This window comes from Felis catus, chromosome B2 (assembly GCF_018350175.1).
Source record: "Felis catus isolate Fca126 chromosome B2, F.catus_Fca126_mat1.0, whole genome shotgun sequence".
Lineage (NCBI taxonomy): Eukaryota > Metazoa > Chordata > Mammalia > Carnivora > Felidae > Felis > Felis catus.
In genome coordinates, this window is record NC_058372.1 from 99,819,159 (window position 1) to 99,840,700 (window position 21,542).

At 40.7% G+C, this 21,542-nt stretch overlaps 1 protein-coding gene and 1 long non-coding RNA gene across 3 annotated transcripts in view; one reads left to right on the top strand and one right to left on the bottom strand.

The window, feature by feature from the left end:
- The window catches only part of SLC16A10 (solute carrier family 16 member 10), a 114,426-nt gene that overhangs the window by 79,144 nt on the left and 13,740 nt on the right, over positions 1-21,542 (top strand). The window lies entirely within an intron of this gene.
- LOC109499837 overlaps positions 4,184-21,542 on the bottom strand; it is a 59,879-nt gene continuing 42,520 nt past the window's right edge. The window contains exon 7 of the long non-coding RNA XR_006598168.1: positions 4,184-6,338. This is a non-coding gene — a long non-coding RNA (uncharacterized LOC109499837). The remainder of the gene's footprint in view (positions 6,339-21,542) is intronic.

Here is a 21,542-nt window from a genome sequence, read left to right on the forward strand (position 1 = left end):
ATAAGAGCTGTTGTATAGTTTACAACTTTTACATACATTATCTTATTTCATCTTCACAACAGGGAGTACTTGTGATGCAACATCTTTATTTCACTGATAAAAAGACTGAGGCACCAAGAGATTTAAAAACTTGTCTAGGGTCACAGAAATAGTTACTGGTAATTACTGGTGTGGCATTTCTATTCCAGAGGCAGTAGTGTATATTGGGTCAAGGTAAGGGCTCTGCAGTAAGACAGATCTGGGTTTTGTCCCTAACTAGTTGCATGACCTTGAGTAATTCTTGTGAGCATCAGTTTCTTCATCTATAAAACAGGGATAAACCCAATTGTGTAGAGTTGTAAGGATTAGAAAAAAATGTATGTAAAGCATCTATCCAGTCCTGGTATAAAAATGAGAATTAATTTAAAGACAATGTGATTGCTGATTGAGTGGCTTTAAGTGAGGGCTATAGAAGAGTCAAAGGAGAGAGATGATACCCATTTGGAAAAGGGCTTAGTAAAAGCTTCCCGGGATTGGAGTTGGGCCTTGAGCCTGAGGTTGGTGTTAAATTCAGATCCCCAATCAAGCAGGGAATTAATTTATCTAGGTCTTCTTTGAAGATCCAGAAGTACAATGAAGTGGTTAGGTTAAAAACTCTAAGATTTTTACCTGCTAGGCTGTACATGAGACTTGAGAGAAAATATGCATGCTCTGTGTCAGTCTTGCTCTTGAAGCAGGGTTGGAGGTTTTCTCTTTTAGTAGTTGACTTTTATTTCTTTATTTTTTTAATGTTTATTTTTGACAGAGACAGAGCACAAGCGGGGGAGGGGCAGAGAGAGAGGGAGACACAGAATCTGAAACAGGCTCCAGGCTCCCCCAGCTGTCAACACAGAGCCCGATGCAGGGCTTGAACTCACAGACAGCGAGATCATGACCTGAGCTGAAGTCAGACGCCCAACCGACTGAGCCACCCAGGTGCCCCAGTAGTTGACTTTTAAAGATGAAGAATCCTATTGTTTCCTGAAAGCTGTCAAATGATTTCTCTTTTAGGCCTACCCACTTACAGTCTCCACTGTGAGGGTACAAATCTTCTAGATCAGTTTAAGTGAGGCCTAACTTTCTAAATAAACATTCCTATTGGCAGCTGCTTCAGTTTTTATTATTTGCCCCTTTTGCCTGAGAGTTGTTTTATGTTATTTTCTGGGCTACATATTTATGGTGTCTCCTTATCCAGTTCTTCGTTAGCTTCCAAAAGTATGATACTCTTAGTTTTTGTCCTACTTCTCCATCACTCTTTAGTTTCTTTGCTGGTTCCTTTTCCACCCTGACTCTTCATATCTGTGTGTTCCAGGGCCTGTCCCTGATCTTTTTATCTACTCATTCCATTGGTGGTTTCTTCCAGTCTCCAGAGTCCAAACATCTTATCTATGCCAGGGACTCTAAATTTGTATTTCTCACCCAGACCTCTTTCCTGAATACTCTGCCAGGCTTTGAGAACCAACTGCCTACTTAGTATCTCCACCTGAATGACTGCTACCTGTTTGAGATTTAACATGTCCAACCCTAAAGTCCTGATCTTACCCCCTCACAAAACTTCTCTGCCCCCCAGCAGTCTCCATCTCAGGAGATGGCAATTTCATCTTTCTAAGTGATTGGGCCCCAAACCTTGGAGTCATCCTTGGCTCTTCTTTCTTTCATATTACACTCCTGACCCGGTCTGGAAATGCTGGTGGTTCTCCTTTCAAAATATATCTAGGATCTGGCCACCTTTCATTATCCTCACCACTACACCTTAGACCAGGCCATCATCCCCAGCCTGGATCACTGCGGTTGCCTCACAACTGGTTTCCCTGCTACCTTCCCTGCCTGCTGCAGTCTGTACTCTACACAGAAGCCACCAGGGTTCCTTCAATACATAATTCACTCTGCTCAAAATCCTTCAATGGCTCTCCATTTCTTTGAGAGTAAAAACTAATGTCCTTATAGTGGCCTACAAGGTACTCCATGATCTGACCCCTCCTGCCTCTCTGAACTTATCTTGTATCTTTGCCCCCCTTGCTCACTCTGCTCCTGCCACACTGTCCTTTTCGTTATTTACCCTTTTTTTTTTTAAGATTTTATTTTTAAATAATTTCTATACCCATCGTGGGGCTCGAACCCACAACCCTGAGATCAAGAGCCGCGCGTTCCTCCAACTGAGCCAGCCAGCGTCCCACTCTTCACCTTTTAATGAGACATACCCTGACCACCTGGTTACAACTCCCTCCTTCCTTCTCCCCTCCACAGCATTTCCAAACACCCTCACACTGCTTTTCCTTTTTTCATAGCAGCCAATACCTTCTAACATATTACATAATTTAATTATTATGATTATTTTTGGCTATCTGTATATATGTATCTGCTAGAATATAAACCTCATGAAGCCAAGGGTCTTTTTTTGTTTTGTTCAGCGATAGATCCTAGACACCTAGCACAAAGCACACTGGGTGCTTAAGTATTTGTCCAGTGACTGAATATGTAAGTCTAAAGCGACATTATATAAGCAATTCATTTTCTCACCATTTTGATCTTTAAAATTCCCTATTTGATGCCATAATGATTTTTCACATACGTTTATATATTTTTCTCATTTTATAGGACATGATAATATTCATATTCATTAAACAGTTAATAACTCAAACTCAGCAAACTTCAGAATAATTAACACTCATGCCATCTTTTTTTTAAAGTTTATTTATTTGAGAGAGAAAAAGAGAGAGAAAACAAGTGGGGGGAGGGGCAGAGAAAAGGGGAGAGACAGAATCCCAAGCAGGCTCCGCACTGTCAGTGCAGAGCCGAAAGCGGGGCTTGAACTTACAAACCATGAGATCATGACCTGAGCCAAAATCAAGATTTGGACGCTCAACTGACTGAGCCACTCAGGTACCCCAGTGCCATCTTTTATTTGGTTCAAAAAAATTTTTTTTGTAATGTTTTTTATTTATTTTTGAGAGAGAGACAGAATGCTAGAGGGGGAGGAGCAGAGAGAGAGGGAAGGAGACCCAGAATCGGAGGCAGACTCCAGGCTCTGAATGTCAACACAGGGCCCGACACGGGGCTCCAACTCACGAACCGCGAGATCATGACCTGAGCCGAAATTGGACGTCCAACCGACTGAGCCACCCAGGGACCACTCCAAGTGCCATATTTTATTTTATTTTTTTTAATTTTTTTTGAATGTTTATTTATTTTTGGGACAGAGAGAGACAGAGCATGAACGGGGGAGGGGCAGAGAGAGAGACACACACAGAATCGGAAACAGGCTCCAGGCTCCGAGCCATCAGCCCAGAGCCTGATGCGGGGCTCGAACTCACGGACCGTGAGATCGTGACCTGGCTGAAGTCGGACGCTTAACCGACTGCGCCACCCAGGCGCCCCAAGTGCCATATTTTAACGGAGAAAGTAATTTATGTGTTTTGCCCTGACCCACATCTTTATATGTATTATGTTGAAATTATAACTTGATAAATAGGAGAAATTTCTGTGTCTTTGTCACTACTGTAAGTATGTGGAAGGAGAGAATAGGAACGCTTGGTAGCCATCCCCATTAACTAGGAAAGCTAGACAGTTGGTGTCTGCCCTACTGTGTAGCGACCGAAAATCTTAAAGAGCCGGGTGGTGCGTGTTGGAACAGGGTTGGATGCAGGAGCCATAGTCTGACCACAGGTCTACGTAGCTTTGGCAAGACACAGGGCCACGTCAGTCAGATGACTGATAAATGCCTAAGAATGACAATGATAATGTAACTTTTCTAGGTAACATGAAGTGCTCCATCCTCAATACGAGGATCATGATTTAGTTTTAATTACTTTCACATCTCTCCACCACTACTCATCTTGAAAAGCAGCTATTTAGTGCCTGTGTTCTTTGACTCTAGAACATGGTAGTGGGGTTGAGTTTTAGTGTTTAAGCTTTCGACCCACATAGTTCTCTATCAGGGAGAAGATGACTGACTCATGTCGTAATCTGCAATATATGTGTTGATTAGCCTGTTTTCAAAACTTCATGATAAGATAGGAATGTGTCAGTTTTGTGTCAGGAAGTAATTGTTCTCAAAAGAAACTTTGATCTGTAGAAAGACCCGTGTATCTGATACTGTGATCAAAGACACGGTCACGGTCATTTGCATGCTGACAGGACAATTAAGTGGACACCAAGTCCAGTGGTAATTGGGGACAAACAATTTATATTTTTAAACTAGGAGTGAAATTTTAAGACCAATATGCCAATAAACAGGGCATATAGTACCTCAAGAGACATTTTATAGCTTTGATTAATGCCAGATGTTCTCATGGGCCAATACAGAAATGTCACTGTTAGACCTCACTGGCCAGGGCCCTTCTCTTCATATTGTGAAAGCAGGAATTCTGTAAACCAGACCTCAGGGTGCTGAGCCATGCAAACAAGAACAGCATACATGCTTTCATCAGTTTGAGGCTTCCTCAGAGGGAGATTCAGGGAGAATCCATAATGTATCAGGCATTTTCACAAAATCTCACATAACCATCACAAGGATGAGTGTATCAAGTGTATCAAAGTTAGGGCTAAGGAAATGACTGTGCTGAGTTCAACGTCACTCACTGAGTTATGCTCAGAGCTGGGATTTGAACACAAGTGTTGGAGTCTAAGTCTCATGTTCTTTTTATGAAAGAGTCTGCTGTCCCTTCATCAAGTCACCCCACAGATGGAGTGCTGCCTGTTATCAGGCCAAGTTTCCTTTGCCTTGGAAGTTTCCCTTCCATTCTCAGAACTAAGAACAGAGGCGTTGCTGGGCCAGTGCAGCTCTCAGAGCCTGCTGTGCAGCCATGGACAGGACCGTGGAGGAAACAGGCTTCTGTTCTGATGTGATGTAAAGGAGAGGGTGTCATGTAACCGTATTTCCAGCCGTACGTCAACTCTTCTCATCTCTACTACATTGTCAATATGAGAAAACTGAATCGCTTTTCACAACCTGTGACAAGCAGAATAGGGAATATGCACAGTTTTGCATTAGGTTTTGAGTTCTACAATAAACATTAAGCATGGCAGAAGAAAAAAATGGACAAATGTAAAAATTTACAAGATCCAGCCTCTTTTGGTTAACATAAGTACTATTACAGGAAAATGGAAAAAAAGTAAATTGCTTATATTTTAGAGTTATAAAGTATCCGTCCATCACTGATCATTAGTGTCCTGAGAAGGCCCTAAAGAGTCCTGGTGTTGGAAAGCTGTTCCCTCTCTCTTGTTAATGTCTAGTGTCACCAGGGTTTTTGTTTTGTTTTTAAGTATCTCAGGTTTTATTTGTTAAAATATAATTTTGAATAATTTCAAAATTTAACCATTATGTGGATATTTGCTTATCCCTCAATTGTTTGGATTGGTATCAAATTAAAGTTTGTTGAAGTTTGAAGGACCTAAATTAGCTGGTGAGGGTCCTATTGTGGTTTTTATATCAATTAGAAGATGAATAGAAATAAAAATATTATTTGAAGAATCTTCCCTTTGTGAGGCTATACTTGGACATTGGCTTTACCCCATATTTACTGGGTGATTCTGGCAGGTGGACAGAGTTGTCTGATCCATTGAGAGTACATTTCTGCTAATTTATCCTTATCTCCAAATTCTGGAGCATCTCTTTTGGAGAAGCCATTGTAGACACTAACTCCAGGATTACAGAGCAGAATAGGCCTTAGTTATATATTTGTCCTGAAGGGAAGAGTCTTTAGTGCCCAAAGCCAGTTTGAGGGATGCACATCTCTTATGTATTAGACCCCAGACTGCCCATGCCACTGTCCATTTCCCCTTTGCTTTTCCTGCTTTCTGTCCCCGTTATCTGTATCTAGTTTTTTACAGCTCACTCATAATCAGGAAGTTTATATTCCTTTGTAACAAACTGGAGAAAAGCCCATTTACTGGTAGGCAGTGCCTGCCATGTGGAGGCAGAACTGCAAACATGGACAGCTGGTGTGCAGGTCTGCAGGCCAGCTGTGTCTGCACCCATGTCTAATTGAACAGATTCATTCTTGGAGTAACACGGCAGGAACAGCTGCCGCGTCCAGAGCTCCCGAGCATGTGGTTTAGGATTCAGCGTGTCCAGTCCTCACAGCCATGGAAGGATTTGCTTAAAACCACCAGTTTCTTAAACAAATGCAACATTTACTGATTTCCCACCTTTTTATTGACGTTTGACATACAAGAAGTTCCCACAAACGTTATCTTTCACTGGAGTCTCAGGGCCACACTGTGAGATAGGCAATCATGCAAGGCTGGTAGCTGGTATGGCCAGGGCTTGAGCCTGGCTCCTCTGAAGAGTGTGACTTTTAAATAAGATATTTATGTACCTGCAAAGATATAACAGTCATTTACGAGTTGAAAGGCATCGTATGGCTGATTTAGTTGCACTTTTTTAATGAGTAAAAAAGGAAACTAAAAGGAAAAGGAACTAAAGCACAGAAAGGTTAAGTTGCTTGCCAAAAGTCACATCGTTATAAAGCTGCAGAACCACTGTAATAACATCCAGGAGTATCCATAGAAAATAAGTGGATGCCTATTATAGCCTAAAATATAAATGTGTATATAGTAGAAATAGAATTTTTATTTATTTTTATTTATTAAAAAAAATTTTTTTTAACGTTTATTTATTTTTGAGAGAGGGAGACAGAGTGTAAGCGGCGGGAGAGAGAGAGAGGGAGACACAGAATTGTCACAGGCTCCAGGCTCTGAGCCATCAGCCCAGAGCCCGACGCGGGGCTCGAACTCACAGACCGTGAGATCATGACCTGAGCCAAAGTCAGACGCTTAACCGACTGAGCCACCCAGGCACCCCAGAAACAGAATTTTTAGAGGAATGACATAGTTTTCTCACGAAATGTAACCCTAGTCAACTCATAGGATTCATTTCCTAGTCCAGGGTTCCTTTGCCATTTTGACACATTTCAGTTCTTCAGAGTTGCCAATGGCAGTTATCCTGGTTTTGTTTTATTTTTTCTTTTGCTGATCTATTTGGAGCTCAGGGTCGAGGTTGTTGAGCCCAGAGAGTGCAGAGAATGCAGACTTCACAGTAGGATCCTTATAAACCAAAGGTTATTGTGCTTTGGGCCAGGACTGGGCTGCTGAGCTGATCTCTCCTGCTGCATTGATCACTGATCACGGTAAGGTTCTGACAGGAGAAAAGCCTTGGGGCTCATTACAGCCATGTGGGTGACGGTTGCTGTGCTTTGGAAACATTTTAAAACTGATTTATGATGGAATTGTATAATCTGAAGGGTTTCCCTGTCAGTCTTGCTTGCACTATAATCAGATTGCTGATATGGAGTTAATATTTGAATTCTATTTTTAGTCTAGAGGCTAAAACAATAGAGACTAAATACTAGGGGCTAACATTTTAATTTTCTTCCTTCTTTTATTCTTGGTTTTGGTTTATTCTAATTATCTTTATGTTGATTGTTACTTTGACATTTATTAGCTATGCAGAATGTTTTGGTACTTTGCAGAATAAAAAGTAATCACATTGTTTTTCCACCAAATTTTCCTTTAAAAAAAATTTTTTAATGTTTATTTTTTGTGAGAGAGAGTACACGCATGAGCGTGGGGGTTGGGTGGGGGGAGGTGGCAGACAGAGAGGGAGACACAGAATCAGAAGCAGGCTGCAGGCTCTGAGCTGTCGGCACAGAGCCCGATGTGGGGCTCGAACTCACTGACCACAAGATAATGACCTGAGCCAAAGTTGGACACTTAACTGACTGAGCCACCCAGGCAACCCCAAGTTTTCTAATTTAAGTACAGCTGACACTTGACCAATGCAGGGGTTAGGGGTACTGGACCCCCATGCGGTCAGAAATCTGCAGATAACTTTTGGCTTCTCCAAAACTTTACTACTAATAGCCCACCATTGACAGGAAGCTTTACTGATAATAAGCAGCCAGTTAAGACATATTATATGTTACATGTGTTATATAATGTATCCTTACAATAAAATAAGCTAGAGTAAATATTAAGAAAATTGTAAGAGAAGGGCCACATAACAGACCACGTAACAAAAAAACTCACAAGAAATGTAAAGAGATATTCTTGTGTCAAATTTATAAGCCTGTTTTAAAATGAAAAATAAAATAAAAATTACATCTGACCCTTGAACAACATGAGTTTGAACTGTGTGGGTCCATTTATACACAGATGTTTTTCAATAAATACAGTATAGTACTGTAAATGTATTTTCTCTTAAGAGGCTTTTTAAAAATTTCCATTTATTAAGCAATCTCTACAACCCAACATGGGGCTTGAACTCATGACCCTGAGATCAAGAGTCATAAGCTCTACCAACTGAGCCAGCCAGGTGCCCCACAAACATACGCTTTTTGATTCATTTCTCACAGCAACCTTTTGGGAGGAAAGCAGTACTGATGTTGAATAGATTAAGAACCTTGAGGATCAGAGGTTTTATTTGCTCAAGGTAGCACAGTAGTGGAAGGGGTGTTACTAGAATTAGAATGGGTTATTCCCATTATTCTGCCAGTTTTTTTTTTTTTCCCCTTGCATGTGTGTGGCTTCCTCTAATTACAGCTCAGTTGAACAGATTCAAGCATTCATTCATTTGACAAATACTGGGTACCTGCTGGGTGTGGGGATGCAGTGGTGAGAACAGCTTGATAGATAAGTACACACATAAACACATAAACAAGGTAGTTTTCAAATAGTGATGTTTTCTTTGAGGAAAATAAAAAGAGATGAAAGGTAATGGTGGAAGGTCACTTCAGCGACAACTTTGAGGTGACAGTAAATGCCTTCTATGGATGAGGGACGGTATTAGCTATGTAGAGAATATAAAAGCAAGATTGCTTCCTATCGCCCTTGGTGAAGCCTAGGACATAGAATCCCTCTAGTTTCTATCTTTAAGGCCAGCCAATGATTGATGATTTTTTTAGCCAACTTTTTATCCGGTGTATTATATTGAAATCTGCATGTTGAAAATTTTTAAATCTTGCACAGGGCCCAAGGATTGCCTTTTCTTCAGATACTTTACCCACTATGTATATTTTCTAAAAATACACTACTCTTCCTCAGTCCTTGTGGTTATTACATTAACGATGAGACATCTTCTCTCCTTCACTTTATCTCTTCTTCTTCCAGATTTTTTCCAATGGTGTCTCTGCTTTTCTTGCCCTTCTAACCTTGCACTTATTTCCCTGCAGATCTCAACATCTGCTGCAATTTGACCACTCAGGTTAGTGAAAATTTGCTCACTTATCAGTTTTGTGCCTTAGGCAGTATTCACCAGTATTCTCCTACTGAAGATGAATAAGGATCTTTACTTCAGGCGCTTCTACTTCATTAATGGCAGAAGTTAAAGAACTACAGAACGCTCTCATCAAAACAAGCTAGTTGGGTTTGGTTTGTTTGTCTGCTTTTTAGTTTTTTTTTGTTTTGTGTGTGTGTGTTTTTTTCTCTTCCAAACTGTAATATACTAACATAGGAACTTGACAGGACAGAATACTGATCATTTACAAAGAAGTAAACTAAGGCAGAGCTGCTGCTTTTAGTAAGACAATAAGTTATCATGTATTCCAAATTATATTTAGACAAAGACAAGTGTGTACAGGTAATTCAATTAGTTTTTAGGAGTGATGCATAATTTATATTCAGTACGAAAATTATCCCTAGAATGTAGGTTCCAAACTGCTAAGAGCTTTTGAAATTGTGGGGGAGGAAAAAAAAATCCACAGACATTTTTAAATACCTAACTAAATAACTTTAACTGAAAACCAGCAATAGTGTATTTTTGTCAAGCCCTTATACTATACAACATATTTGATTTTATTGATGAAAACTGAGTTTTTCTACAAAATACACTGGGGAGTTCTGTGTGGGAATTGTCTTGATACCTCAGGAAATGGCAAAGAATAAACGGGTAAAGTAGACTGGATACTTCAAAGGGTAGGGACAGAGCCCCCTCTTTGCCGCTCCATCCCCAGCACCTAGCCTGTGCCTGGCACTCAAAATATTTTTTGACCATTTCCACCCTGAGCTTATAGATTGGTTGAATTGCTAAAGTATGAGTTCTACTAATTTCTCTACTTATGCTTACTTCTTTTTCTAATAGCACTTTATGTTCTTTAAGTTCTTTCTTTCTTTTGGTCTTCACTATATAAACCTTGAAGGTGACAACAGTTTTATCTCCATCTTACATGGAAAGGCATTAGCTGGTTTAGAGACTTTCTCTGATCAAGCACATACAGTGACAGGGTGAGGTTTATATAATAGAAAAGTACCCTTATCTAGTTTCAATGTGGAGTAATGGGAAGATCTGGAAATGAGTGGTAAGAAGTACATAGTTAACCGTGTTGAGGCGAGACGTTACCTCCTATGCCTTGTACCTTCTAGCTGCTTCCAGAAGATTGGGATGACTGAGGGTAACAACAGCCCAGAAAGTAGGCTGACAGATGGCCGTGCCACTCTTGACCCCCCCATACATCTGTGGAGTTTAAAATATCACCATATATTGATTATTGAATTTATGAGGCATTTTAATAGCCTCAACATAAAATCAGGTGTTCCTGTCCCTACTTAACTGTATCTCTACTTACGTGAACACGTGGTTTTTTCTTTTATGCTTCTTACTCAGGAGCTGCCTCAGGGATTTTTCACACTTCTTGCCACGTGTCTCTTGCTCATGCTCTTCAGCTTGCAGGACATTCTCAATCCTGGGATCAGGATTACTCTGTCCCTGTCCCACCTCTTCCTCGTGAGGTGCTTTCTAAGCTCGATATCAAGTTTACCTTCACAACAACCCTGTCACATATCTAGAGTAACATGCCAGACCCAGGACCTCCTTTTCTCTTCTGAAATAAAATATCTAGTTCATAAAAACTACCCATACACATAATTTAAAAAAATAATACCTTACTTTTAACATAAAGAAAAAATAAAGGAAGTAATTTTTTTTAAAAATCATATGTATTTTAAAAGTTAATGTGGGGTGCTCCAATTGGATGGGGGGGCACCAAATGTGGGGCATCCCAATTGGGTGGGGGGGTCAGTGATGCAGGCAGTGAAAGAATTTATCCAAGGCAGAACAAAAAAGATAGGAGTTTACGGAGTACCCCACAAGGGAGCAGCAGGCAGGACAACAAAGGGAGAGACTGTCCGTGATGAGGTGGTGGTGAGGGGCCACAGTTCTAGGGCAGAGTGAGGAAGTATGGGGACTTCTGGATTTTTCTCTTTTTTGGTAATCTTAGGAGCTGTGCCTGGTTATTATTGGTCACTAGGGCCTATGGCTATTTCAGGGTTGGTTGCTTAATGAACCTGTTTGCATTCAGCTTGGTGGTCGCTGTGGGTCTTTTTGCCATTGCTCAAGCCTGTTGCCTACTAGGAGCCTCTATTGTTAATGCTTGGGACACATGCTACAACATGGATGAAACCTGAAGACATTATGCTAAGTGAAATAAGCCATAGAAGGTCAAACACTGTATGATTCCACCTAGATGAGGACCTAAAGTAGTCACATCCATAGAAACAAAGTAGAATGGCGGTTGCCAGGGCTTTAACAAAATGGGGAATTAGTGTTTAATGGGTATAGTGTGTCAGCCTGGGAAAATGAGGAAGTTCTGGAAATGGATGGTGGTGATGGCTGCAGAGAGGGTGAATGTATTTAATGCCACTCAAGTGTATACTTAAAAAATAGTAAAAATGGTACTGTTGTTCAACACAGTCCTGGAAGCCCTAGCCTTAGCAATCAGACAACATAAAGAAATAAAAGGCATACAAATTGGCAAGGAAGAAGTCAAATTTCACATGACATGATGTTCTATGTAGAAAACTCAAAAGACTCCACCAAAAAACTGCTAGAACTGATCCATGAATTCAGCAAAGTCACAGGATATAAAATCAATGTACAGAAATTGGTTGCATTTCTATACACCAATAATGAAGCAACAGAAAGAGAAATCAAGGAATCAGTACCATTTACAACTGCACCAAAAACCATAAGATACTATGAGTAAACCTAACCAAAGAGGTAAAAGATCTGTACGCTGAAAACTATAGAAAGCTTATGAAAGAAATTGAAGAAGACACAAAGAAAAATGGAAAAGCATTCCATGCTTATGGATTGGAAGAACAAATATTGTTAAAATGTCTATACTACCCAAAGCAATCTACATATTCAGTGCAATCCCTACCAAAGTAACACTAGCATTCTTCACAGAGCTACAATAAGCAATTCTAAAATTTGTATGGAACCAGAAAAGACCCCGAGTAGCCAAAGCAATCCTGAAAAAGAAAACCAAAGCTGGAGGCATCACAATTGGACTTCGAGCTGTATTACAAAGCTGTAATCATCATGGCAGGATGGTACTGGCACAAAAACAGACACATAGATCAATGGAACAGAATAGAGAACGCAGAAATGGACCTATAAATGAATGGCCAACTAATCTTTGACAAAGCAGAAAAAAATATCCAATGGAAAAAAAGTCTCTTCAGCAAATGGTGTTGGGAAAACTGGACAGTGACATGCAGTGGAATGAACCTGGGCCACTTTATTACACCATACACAAAAATAAACTCAAAATGGATGCAAGACCTAAATGTGAGACAGGAATCCATCAAAATCCTACAGGAGAAAACAGGCAGCAACCTCTTTGACCTCAGCCTCAGCAACTTCTTACTAAACATGTCTCTGGAGGCAAGGGAAACAAATGCAAAAATGAGCTATTGGGACCTCATCAAGATAAAAAGCCTCTGCACAGCAAAGGAAACAATCAGCAAAACTAAAAGGCAACCGAAGGAATGGGAGAAGATACTTGCAAATAACATATCAGATAAAGGGTTAGTATCCAAAATCTGTAAAGAACTTATCAAACTCAACACCCAAAAAACAAATAATCCAGTGAAGAAATGGGCAGAAGACATGAACAGACAGTTTTCCAAAGAAGACATCCAGATGGCTAACAGACACATGAAAAGATGCTGTGAGCCAATGTGCAGTATTTGTTTCAGATCAGGAAACTGATGCCAAGATCTTAAAATCAGTAAGGAGTAGTGCTCATAATTCAACTCAGCCTTCCAATTCTCAGTCACACAAGTTTTCTCACTGCTATGCTGGCATCCTTAATCCAGACCACTCAGGGCCTCCATTTTGTTTACCTATCCTCCTAAAGGGGTGTGCTTTTTTTCTTCCTGAAACCTTTAAAATCACAAGACAGAACTGAACATGTTTAAAATACTGTTAATCACACACCCCCTCCACCTACCCCAAAACTCTGAAATAGGCTTATTTCTTAAGAAAATTGAAAAAAAAATGGGGGTAGACAATCTCAGAAATATGTATATGGAAATGACAACAGCGGGAAGAAAATTGACCTATGCTCAATCCTAACAATTCAGATACATTTTTTTTTTTTACTTTGATGTGATACTAGGGAGAAGGTTAGCAATTAGATAACTCTTAGAATTGACAGAAGACTCATCCCTGTATGCCTTACAAAGACTGAAGGAGAGGAGACATATCCCCTTTTCTAAAGAAATACAAACATGGAAACATGATGCCCCAAAAAAGAGCATTCATCACAAACAGGATCCACATCTGCAAAGCTTTTGTGGCCACAATGTATTTTCAGAGTGCTCTTTCAAGTATTGGTTATGCATGCAGACTGTGGACAGTGGCTAAGCCCTCTGGAACCATCTTACCAGAAGGGAGGGAGGTGGTAGTCTAACTCCTTCAAAGAGAGATACTGTCTAAATTCACAGTTCATGGTGTTCATCCAAACTAGCCAGGAACCAAGGATCTGAGAGAGTGCTAAATCTATGCCAAGAATGAGACTCCAAGAAGGAAACTGTTCAGAATCAAATTTGGATTTAGGTAGAATGAATAAAAATTAAAATAAACCAACAGATTAAACATCTGTCATTGTTCAGGAAAGACTAGAACAATTTTTGGTAATTTGTGAAATATCTGGCGTAGAAATTGTCAGGGTCACTAAATTTCAAGTTACCGCAAATCCTAGAGATTTTTTTAAACAATTTTTTTTTAAGTTTACTTATTTTTGAGAGAGAGACAGAGACACAGCATGAGTGGGAGAGGGACAGAGAGAGCAGGAGACACAGAATCTGAAGCAGGCTCCAGGGTCCGGGCTGTCAGCATGTAGCCCAACGTGGGGCTTGAACCCATGAACCGCAAGATCATGACCTGAGTTGAAGTCCAACGCTTGACTGACTGAGCCATCCAAGTGCCCTTATTTTCTATTTTAAGTTGAAGTCCATCTTCTAAAATGCAGGATTATTTGAACTGTCATCTAAATCCAAATTGGTTTTGATAATTCCAATAGAACATTTTGCCAAATCTAGATCTGATCTAAATAATGCTATGTCAAGGGCGCCTGGGTGGCTCAGTTGGTTAAGCATCCAACTCTTTTAAAAAAAAATTTATGTTTAGTTTTGAGAGAGACACATGAGTGTGAGCAGGGAAGGGGCAAAGAGAGAGGGAGACACAGAATCGGAAATAGGCTCTAGGATCTGAGCTGTCAGCACAGAGCCCAACACGGGGCTCAAACCCATGAACTGTGAGATCATGACCTGAGCTGAAGTTCAATACCTAACCGACTGAGCCACCCAGGCTCCCCAAGCATTCAACTCTTAATTTCAGCTCAGGTCGTGGTCTCACAGTTCGTGAGATGGAGCCCCGTGTTGAGCTCTGTACCGATAGCTCAGAGCCTGCTTGGGATTCACTCTCTCCCTCTCTCGCTGCCCCTTCCCTGTCTCAAAATAAATAAAATTAAAAAAAAATTTTTTTTTAATTAAAAAAAATAATGCTATGTCAAGAATGGACTTTTGTTTTGCCCTTTTTTTTTTAACCTAAGGGGAAAAAAATTTTTTTTAATGTTTATTTTTGAGAGAGAGAGAGACAGAGTATGAGCAGGAGAGGGGCAGGGAGAGGAGACACAGAATCCTAAGCAGGCTCCAGGCTCTGAGCTGTCAGCACAGAGCCCAACACTGGGCTCAAGAACTATGAGATCTCAAGAACTATGAGATCATGACCTGAGCCAAAGTTGGACGCTCACCTGACTGAACCACCCGGGCACCCCTAATGGAAATTTTTGAAAAAATGTTTATTTTTAAGAGAGAGAGAGCGAGAGAGAGAGAGCGAGAGAGCACATGCACACATCGGGGAGGGGCAGAGGGAGAGGAAACAGAATTCAAAGCAGGCTCCAGGCTTTGAGCTGACAGCAGTGAGCCTGATGTAGAGGCTTGAACTTATTAACTGTGGGATCATGCCCTGAGTCAAAATCAAGAGCCAGAGGATGCTCAACGAACTGAGCCACCCAGGTGCCCCAAGGGAAATCATTAAAAACAAACAAACCAGAAAAAATAACAAATTTTTTAAAGAAATCTTAGAAAATGTTTTTAAAATTAGACCAGGGTTTTTTGAGCCATCAGCCATCTTTCATCCTTCTGAACTTTTCTTTTTCTGTCTCTTAGTGGCCTTTAAGTAATCTTTACTCTGGAAACCCTTCCCTCTTTTTTCTGAGTCCCCACCTTTACGTGTCTTAACAGTGCCATGTGTGATTACCGACAACGTGGAAGCCCATCTTCATGAAATGGAAAGACTGGCCATTTAAGAAACCACGCAGAGCCAGCTCCTTGTACCTCTAATGGCCCTGTTAGGTCAAAGGTCTGCTCTGCTCTCTACCTGGTCAGCTGCTGGAGGCAGGGGGGCACCTGCTCCACAAGTTTAGTCATGATGGAGACATCTTATTAGTAGGTAGACACTGGGCTGCCTTAAGATGTTCTTAAAAATGTTAGTGGGCAAAGAATTTTATGTTTTCATTTCAAGCACATCTTAGAGCTTTATTCTGAAAGCACAGTTGATCAGATTTAACAAGCTAAAATGGCATTTGAGGCTGACCTAATCAAGGAATATCTATCTTAATAGCCATAAAGTCCTATTTCAATATTATATGGTGTAAAGGGCTTAATTTTTATGTACCCAAATCTAGGAGTTTAGTTTTCTTCCACATTTGATCGCCTCACTGGGTTTGCTGGTGTACAATGTACTTGTGAAAAAACTTTCTAAGTGAATGCCCCACTTGTTTTACTTTTTTTTTCTTAGCAAAAACCGAGGTAGAGAAAACATACTTGTTTAAAAAAGACAGGAAAAAAAAAAAGGACCCAGACCAAACCCTCATTCCATTCAGAGTTCTGTTCATCTTACTTTGAAGTCAAAGGGTAGTGTAAAGTTTTGATTTGCAACAAATTCTAAGATTATCCATTAACTACTCTAGCAAGCTTTCTACTTCCTTTCAAATGTACATCTAATTTTTAAAGGGGCCAGGCTCTTTTCTTTGAGTTTATCTTTTAAAAAATGTATTTTAAGCAGAATGATCTTTTAGAGTTGATGGAAAAGCTTTTCAAATGTTGAATGGATGTATCAGAAACCTACTCTAACCTGCAGGTGAATCAGAGGCAACAGGTTGAAGCTGCTAATGATCTTTGGAGTGAATAGCAAGTGAGTAAAACTGCTCTGAACTCCATATCCCTGCTGGAGAGTAGGGAGCTGCAGAAATCATTCTTTATTACAAAATCACTGAAAATACCGTGTCGCATTTGTTACTCCGTTTTTGGATATAGCATGTAAACGTAAAAGTTACAGGTCCCCTGACCTGCCCAGCAGAGTTTATTCTTCTAGCGACAAAATGGGTGCTGATGTTTACCTGGTGTCCAGCTTGACGATGTGTATCTGAAGAGGAAGGGCAGGAGATCAGGAAATCAAAATCTTCACAGGCAAGGACAGTTGATGACTGTATTACGGGAATCTGTTTATCTCTCAGAGGGCACAGTAACTGCAACAGCCGTGGATGGTAACTGTTGTTGATTTTTTCCTGCTCAGTTCTGCAAAGGTAGTTGAAGTTCTACCAGTTCCAGAGCCTGCAATGCTCTGGTGAAGCTGTTTTTGTCTTGCTTTCCTGGCCTCCCGAAGTTACTGCCTTTTTTTTTTTTAAGCACTCCATAGTGGAGTCAGCAGCTGTTACTTCAAGTCCACATCTTTTAGTAGCCTGTAGTCCCTCTTGTTTAATTAATTATTCCCCAAAGATATATAGTTTAACTTCTATGTACAAAAGTTTTATCATATTCTTTTTTTTTTTTTAATGTTTATTTTTGAGACAGAGACAGCATGAACGGGGGAGGGGCAGAGAGAGAGGGAGACACAGAATCCGAAGCAGGCTCCAGGCTCTGAGCCATCAGCCCAGAGCCCGACGCGGGGCTCGAACTCATGGACCACGAGATCGTGACCTGAGCTGAAGTCGGACGCTTAACCGACTGAGCCACCCAGGCGCCCCTATCATATTCTTTATGTAATAAATTATATACATGTTACATAAAAGACACTAAGCTAAAACCACCCATCCCCTTAAAACGCTGGAGGCAAGGGCAGTTGAGGCTGAAGACCATCATAGTAATGGCTAATACCACAATTTTATAAAATACTGTGGATCATTATTGGACCTTTTTTGGCCAGTGACCTCCTTGTTTTGCTGGTGTGTGCCACCACTGGGTTTTAAGGGTTTCTGTAAGTAAAGTGATGTAGGGTTCCCTTCTGTTGGGTATTCTATCGTGCAACTATTTGTCAAGGAGAAACTTGAGTTTCTGCTGCACTTACATCAGTTTTATAGGAGCTGTTTTTATTCTGTGGCCACCCATTTAATTTTCTTCATGGTTGACTAAAAGCCAGAGGACTTGGGCTGGGTTCTCCATGGAAAAACACTGTCTGATGTCTCCCTGTGTCTGGCACTGTCACTCCTCTGAAGAGGAAGAGGTAGAAAGGGAAGAAGCCAACCCAGCAAGATGACTTTTTCTTTTTTTTAATGTTTGTTTTTGAGAGAGAGAGAGAGAGAGAAAGCAGGGAAGGGGCAGAGAGAGAGGGAAAAAGAAAGAATCCCAAGCAGGCTCTGTGCTGTCAGCGCACAGAGTCCACTGTGAGTCTTGAACCCATGAACCATAAGGTCATGACCTGAGCTGGAACCAAGAGTTGGATGCTTAGGACGCTTAACTGACTGAGCCACCCAGGCGTCCCACAAGATGACTTTGTCAGGCTCCTATCTCAACCTCTCAAAAGGGAATCCGCATCTAGGCTCTAGTGAGGGGAGAGGAATCACTCCCTCTGGCTGGTCAGAAACATGTCATCCATAGATGAATGAACAGTTGAACCGCCGTTTACTTGGAAGTGGGGATGGTTGGGAGGAAGGGGAAACTGTGAACTGTTCTTTTTTTTTTTTTCTTTCTTTCATGCATGATGTAGAATGAACAGATATTTTTGGATATGAGTTCTTGGATGACAAAACAATAAAAGGGTTTCACACAACCCACAAATGGCTTCTATGGGTAGCAAATGTTGCTTGAATGATAAAAAATGTTTTAGGAGCAGGCAGCATTCAAGTTGTCAGCAAGGTTTTGGTAATCCCTGACAGGCGTGCAGCCCTGGAGTAAACCAATGTTTGAGGACCTAAATAAAGGACTAATTCCTACCCTGAAAATACATTCAGATAAAGTCAACTTGAAACAACTGCTCTATAAAATGATGTTATTTTTTACATAGATAGTGGCCTCTGTTGTAAGTTCTGTGTTCGTTTATAAAGTTAGGTTAAATAGGGAAACATCTACCCAACATTTTTATGTCCTTATCCATGTAACGCTTTTTGAGAGATACGAATTTGGCCTAATAGTCATGCTTTCCGCTAAATTAAAGTGCATGGCAGTCTCCAGAGGATGAGACATTGGCAGAGATTCATCAAATAGCCTGCAGCAATCATGGGAGACCAGGCTGAAGTAGAACGCACCAGATCTCCAGGGAACTGCTACCTCAATTAAGGAAGGATCTCTAGGACCCAGAGACTAGCATCCCTAGACTCTGTTCTCTGACCCCCCCACCCCCACCCCCTAGATTCCCATACTTACCGACTGTTTTTGAGCTTGCAGATTTGGGCCGAGGGTGAGGAGGTGTATTGGAAGCTGAAGTCCTTGTTTTATTTCAACAGCAACAACAGCAACACATTTCAATGAAATAACACCCCTCATAGTTGAAGAACTAAGTTTCCACTTAAGCATAATTTGGACTTAACAAACTCACCCACTTTCAAAAGGCCCAAAACAATTCACCTTATTATCCATTTTAAGGATCTTAAAGTAGAGCAGGGGGAAAACTAAACTAAACCACTAATGAAAATAGCAGTTTGACAGGCAAGTGTTCTTAGTTTCATCAAAAGAATGACTGGTAAGTTTAGTTTAGTTTTTTTTTTTTTTTTTTTTTTGGTTTTTTGGTTTTTTTTTTTGTTTTTAATACTGAACAATATCTTTTAAAAAGTTAGATCCTTTGGGTACTTACTGAAGTAGATTAATATATTAAGTCTGGATTCAAATTCTAAATAAGTTGATGAATACACATAATTATATTCTACGTGCCTTAAATCAGGTTATTCCTTTTCTTCGGAATTGAGCTGGAATCCATCTTTCCACTTTGTCTAATTTCACTTACCAAGAGTGATAAAGGCCTGGAGGAATAAGCCAGTTTGAGGTCACCTTTATCAACAGCTACCTTATCTTTGCAGCCACAAGTGGATTTCTTAGACCATCACTGTTCAATAGAAATGTAATGTAAGCCATATAATTTATAATGTTCTACTTTCCATAGTTAAAAAAAAATTTTTTTATGTCCATTTATTTTTGAGAGAGACAGAGTGTGAGTGGGGAGAGGGGCAGAGAGAGAGGGAGACACAGTATCCGAAGCAGGGCTTACAGGCTCCGAGCTGTCAGCACAGAGCCCGATGCGGGCCTCAAACCCACCAACCTCGAGGTCATGACCTGAGCTGAAGTCGGACACCCAACCTACTGAGCCATGAAGTAGGTGTCCCTCTACTTCCCATATTTAAAAGAATTAAAAACCGGGGCATCCGGGCAGCTCATTCGGTTAAGCATGGACTTCAGCTCAGGTCATGATCTCACAGCTCGTGAGCTCAAGCCCCTACATCGGACTGTGCTGACAGCTCAGAGCCTGGAGCCTGCTTCAAATTCTGGGTCTCTGCCTCTCTCTGCCCCTACCCTGCTCAGGCTGTTTCTCTCTCTCTCTCTCTCTCAAAACTAAATAAACATTAAAAAAATTAACAACAAATGAAACTAGTTTCATGATATATACAATATATTTTATTTAATGTAGTCAAAATATTATTTCAACATGGAATCAATTTTTAAATTATTGAGATATTTTGCATGTTTTTCCACTAAGTCTTCTAAATTTTCTGTATTTTGCACTTCGAGCACATCTCAATTTGAAGTAGCTACTTTTTAAGTGCTCAGTAGCCTCTGTGTGGCTAGCAGCTACCACATTGAACAGCACAGTGTTAACGGCGTGTGTATAAGGAGGCAGCTGGAAGTGAGGCTGCAGTAGCAAAGCTTTTATCTATTAAAGCAGGAGCGGGAGCTTTATCCTGAAGGCTGTGGGAACCGTCAAAGGATCTCAGAGAAGTGTTTTTCGTTTTGAACTTAATCTGGTGGTCTCAGAGAATTTAAAGATGCAGGAGTGGGGGGCTCAAGCCAGAAGCATGCTAGGAGGCTGTTGTTGTCTAAGTGAGTGATGGGAGCCCGAACTGAAACACAGGGAACACAGACCAAAGGAAGTGTGTCTGAGAGGGGGAGGAGGTAAAATCATCAGAATTTGGCGGTGACTCCTGGATCTGCGATCTAGGATGCTTTTCAGGTTTCTCCCTTGGAGAGTTGGGCCAAAAGTAGTAGTGGAGCGAAGGCAGGTTGTGAGGGGGAGAAGAGTTCAGCATGAGTCATGTTCACTTTGAGGTGTCTTTGGAACAGACGGGTAGATAGGCCTAGGGTGACGTGCAAGAGTTTATACAACAGAATGTGTAGCCTTAGAAGCTAGAAAGGCTGGGTAGGAACATTCAATACTTAAGGTGCCAATGAAAACTTTAGGCAATAACAAGAATGGGATATAAGGTGGAGGTCATCAAGGACAGCTTTATAGAAAAGGTGGGATTTGAGCAGAGTCTTAAAGAATGGGTAGGATTCAGAAAGTCAAAGAAGAGACAGCAGAAATGTAGAGAGGTAAGAAAGTGTGAGATGTGTTTAAGCAACACTATTTGAATAAACCTGTCCTGCTGGGCCAGATGGGATTAGGGCTGAGATCAAAGCCAGCCTAATGCAGTTTGCAGACTGGCATGGGGTTGGATCCTGCTGTGTTGTAAATTTAAGGTAGGTGCCAACATTTCCACAAAAAATTTCTGACTTCCCTTTAAAATAAAAGGGGGCTTGGAGTATGTGTTCCCTCTCTTCAGGAAGTCTCTTTCACTCCTTCATGCTACTTGCCTGAGTCCTGTAGATATTTGAGTTTTCTGCTTTTGAGTCAAGGATCAATAGGTAATAAAGGCACAAAGACGACTGGTGACAGGTTATGAAGGGCTTTTAATACCAAACCGAATATAAATGTCAGTGGTGGGTAACTAATGGATGAGGGATTGATCAGATTAAAGTCCTATTTAGAAGAATTA